The 4,209-nt window shown below is 48.5% G+C and overlaps 1 protein-coding gene across 1 annotated transcript in view; it reads right to left on the reverse strand.

The window, feature by feature from the left end:
- FAM53A (family with sequence similarity 53 member A) overlaps window positions 1-2,462 on the reverse strand; it is a 109,840-nt gene extending 107,378 nt beyond the window's left edge. Inside the window, exon 1 of the mRNA XM_040335268.1 lies at window positions 2,398-2,462. The gene's annotated coding sequence lies outside the window, so the exon portion shown is untranslated. The remainder of the gene's footprint in view (window positions 1-2,397) is intronic.
- Window positions 2,463-4,209: the final 1,747 nt, after the last annotated feature.

The following is a 4,209-nucleotide window of genomic DNA, read 5'->3' on the forward strand; positions in this document are numbered from 1 at the left end:
CACATCCGGACTGGTCCTCAATATGTACGCAATCAGGCAGTGACATGCCATGTCCAGCCCCTCCTCTGTCCCCCCTGCTGTCTTCTAGGAGACAAACAGGTCCCAGAAGACAGTAGTGACCAGCCAGAACACGCAGCGTGATTCGCGCATGCGTAGTAGGGAACCAGGCTGTTAAGCCGCAAGGCCTCACTTCCCGTTTCCCTTACTAGCAATATTGGCGCCTCCACCTGGAGCTGAGGGATGGGTCGGCTTTGGATGAGGACATTGTGGGTGCCTTGGACAGGTAAGTGTCCTTATTTTAAAAGTCAGTAGCTACAGTATTTGTACAGTATTTGTAGCTGCTGACTTTAAATTTTTTATTTTTTTTGTTAGGTCGGAACTCCGCTTTAATGCATTCCCTTTGTCTTACCTAAACCTGATCATTCCAGTGATGAGCAAGACCCCAGCAGCTCCAGTCGCTGTTTCCGGTCCCCATTGGATAGATTTATAGCAGCAGGAGCCATTGGCTGCCACTTCTGTCAATCAAATCCAGTGACACGGGTGTGGGGCCAAATCCCGCTGTCTGTGTCAATGGACGCAGCAGCAGGACTCGTGAGCGCGCCCGCACAGGTGCCCCCATGGAACTCTCTGTGGGGGCAGCCAATGAAGAGGAGGGGCCAGGAGCGCCTCCGGGGGACCCCAGAAAAGGAGGATCGGGGCCGCTCATTGCAAAACCCTTGCACAGAGCAGGTAAGTATAACATGTTTGTTATTTTAAAAAAAAAACCTTTATAATCACTTTAAAGGGGAGTTCCAGCCTGTTTTTAAGTTTATTAAAAGTCAACAGCTACAAAAAGTGTAGCTGCTGGCTTTTAATAAAAAGACACTTACCTGCTCCACGGTTCCAGCGGTTCCTGCGTCTTCATTCCTAGTGTGGGCACCCGGCAGTGACAGCTTTCGACGTCACAGCCGGGCACCCACTGCGCATGCGCGAGCGCCGTCCGATTGGACAGGCGCTCGACTACAGGGAGCGGCTGCCATAAGGCGATTAAGCTATTCGTCTTACCAGCCCCTCGGCGGAAGGAGGAAGTGGGACAGGAAGTCCCACTGCTCCTGAAGCCCCCCCCCCCCCCCCCCCAAAAAAAAAAAATTACATGCCAAATGTGGCATGTAAGGGGGCAAGGAGTGGATTAAGCGGAAGTTCTATTTTTAGGTGGAACTCCGCTTTAAGGCCCATAAACTCTTGTAAGGACTTGTTCACACTTGACTATATTTCTAACCAGTGGCGGCTGGTGGTCCAAATTTTTGGGGGAGCGCAAACAAACTGAAAAATTCTGTCTCACTGTGCCCATCAAACGCAGCCACTGAGCCCCCCGTCCTCCTGGCATTCACACTGTCTCGGGTTACGGTGACGGCGGCAGTCGTTGAGCGGTGTCCGATGTCCTCTCCTATGATTGGATGTCTAATGGGCATCAAATCACAGTGCCTGTCATTTCAGCCAATCAGGTGACAGATAACAGACACGAGCACCAGATTGGCGGAGAGGAGGTTCAGTGTTAGGAAAGCGAATGTTCATTCGCTTTCCTAACACACAGCTGAGTGAACTGCGAGCGCCCAGCATGGCTGGCTATTAGACGCCTATTAGATCCTATGCCGCTGTCATTTAAGTGCCTGGCGCCCGAAAAGGGCAATGCATGAATCTATTGGTGACAGAGAGGTGGCTGGAGAGAGGGGGGTGGCGCCCGTACGCCCCTTACAGACGCACCGCCACTGTTTCTAACTCTTAAAAAACGCTCTTATAGCGTTAATGCACTTTAGTGTGGGCATTAGACTGGTATTTTTTTAAGCATCATGACACTTTAAAAATGCTCCTAAAACACCCTATGCGCGGTTTTGACACGCTTTTTATTTATTTTTTAAGGGAAGTAACATTACAGGAAATAAACAAATGTGAGGTGTGGCTTTTCATGGTAAACATTTCCTGTGCATTCTCCATTATAAGGGAAGGCGGCAGCAGCATGGATTCCTGTAGGCTGGGCTCACACTAGTGCAGGCTGTGTGTCCCCCATTCATTTGAATGGGCTGCTATGCTGTGTAAAGCAGACAAAAAAAGGTGCATGGTCTTTTTGATCATGCAGTTCCCACCGCCATGATCACGCTGCGGGCTGAGATGCGTAGAGGATGAGCAGTGCGATTCGAATGTGGAAATCGATGCAATGCCTGAACTCGCAACCGGAACGCATAGTGTGACCTATCCTCACTAGGCCTCATCTCATGGATCCTGCAGATGATGCTGATGTATGAGCAATTGGGAATAGGAAGAGAAGGGCAATGCAGGCACTATTGGGTACATCCAATTGTCTCTCAGAGATATTCAAAAGGACATTTTCATGCCTTGTATAATGATTTACACACCTACCCTCAGAAGTTGAAGTCAGCCATCTTCAAGCAGCACAAACAGGAAGTGCATAGAAGGAAGTGACTGTAGGACACTCTATGCTCTCCTCTCTATCATTACAGGGCATTGTGGGACATTGTATTCCTCCTGCATGTTTTTTAATATAGCTAATTTTAACGGATCACATACGTTCCACAAATACCTGCCAGTACATTTGCAGAGAGTTACTATAGACTTGAATGGGAGGCGTTGAAAGGCCTCAAACTCCTTCAGTCTCAGAAGTGCATTTTATGCTCAGAATGCAGGGATCAGGAGTGTGTTCTGTGCTCAGAATGCAGGGATCAGGAGTGTGTTTTATGCTCAAACTGCAGGGTTCAGGAGTGCATTTTACGCTCAGAATGCAGGGTTCAGGAGTGTGTTTTACGCTCAGAATGCAGGGTTCAGAAGTGCGTTTTACGCTCAAACTGCAGGGCTCAGGAGTGCATTTTACGCTCAGAATGCAGGGTTCAGGAGTGTGTTTTACGCTCAGAATGCAGGGTTCAGAAGTGCATTTCTACACTCAGAATGCAGGGTTCAGAAGTGCATTTCTAAACTCAGAATGCAGGGTTCAGAAGTGCGTTTTATGCTCAGAATGCAGGGTTCAGGAGTGTGTTTTACGCTCAGAATGCAGAGTTCAGGAGTCTGTTTTATGCTTAGAATGCAGGGTTCAGAAGTGCGTTTTACGCTCAGAATGCAGGGCTCAGAAGTGCGTTTTACGCTCAGAATGCAGGGATCAGGGGTGCGTTTTACGCTCAGAATGCAGGGATCAGGAGTGCGTTTTATGCTCAGAGTGCAGGGATCAGGAGTGCGTTACGCATTTAAAATTTGCTTTGTTCTCAGAATTCAGGGTTAAGGAGTGTATTAGGCTCAGAATGCAGGGTTCGGGGAGGTGGGGGGTGATGTAAAGGGTGGTAGAAAACACTGCTATAGGGGTGACCCTGCCCATAACAGTGTCCTCTGCCCCTTCACATCACCCCCCCCCCCCCACAGACAGTGGTGTCCTCTGCCCCTTCCCTCCCCCTTCCCCTTCCCCCTATAGCATTAACCTCCCATAGCAGTGTCTTACTTTTTTCCACAGTGGAGACCGGGAAGCAGCACAGTTCTGGACAGAGGACGGAAGCTAACAAAGTCAATTTTCATATTAGCAAGCTGGTGGCTGGTTGTTTAGGACCACCCTGTGATCTTTATGGTAAGAATTTTTACATTTGCCATTATATATATTTATACTTAATCGCATATTGCTAATCGCATCTCATTTAAAGTCCCAACCGTCCATATTTTATCCTTACAGGGATGGAGGCCTGTGGTGACCCAAACCACATGCCTCATATAAAGTCCCAACCCCATTTTTTACACCCTGTGATCTAGCAACCATTCACTAGCTGTCTAACTTAAAAAGTTACTTTGGCTGGCTCCTCCCCCGCCCTCAGCCCTGAGCTGTACTTCCACCCGATCTCCGCTTTTTACTGATGACAGCGCTGGAGGAGGATGCCGATTTTAACTAAGTCTAGGTTCACAACTATGTGGTTTTCAGGTGCGTTTTGCGGTGCGTTTTTAAAACTGCATTTTTGCCTGCAATTTTCAAACTTTTTTTCTCTTTAAACACACTGTATATAGCTGAAGGAAAAAAAATTATTTCCGGCAACAAAACGGCGTGGGGTCCCTCCCAAAATCCATACCAGACCCTTACCCAAGCATGCAGCCCGTTAGGTCAGGAAAGGTAGGGGAGGAGCCCTCCTGAACAATCCCAGGCAACATGCCCTCAACATCACCCTTAAAGCTCCTTGTCCCCAT

Source organism: Rana temporaria, chromosome 1 (genome assembly GCF_905171775.1).
Source record: "Rana temporaria chromosome 1, aRanTem1.1, whole genome shotgun sequence".
Taxonomy (NCBI): domain Eukaryota; kingdom Metazoa; phylum Chordata; class Amphibia; order Anura; family Ranidae; genus Rana; species Rana temporaria.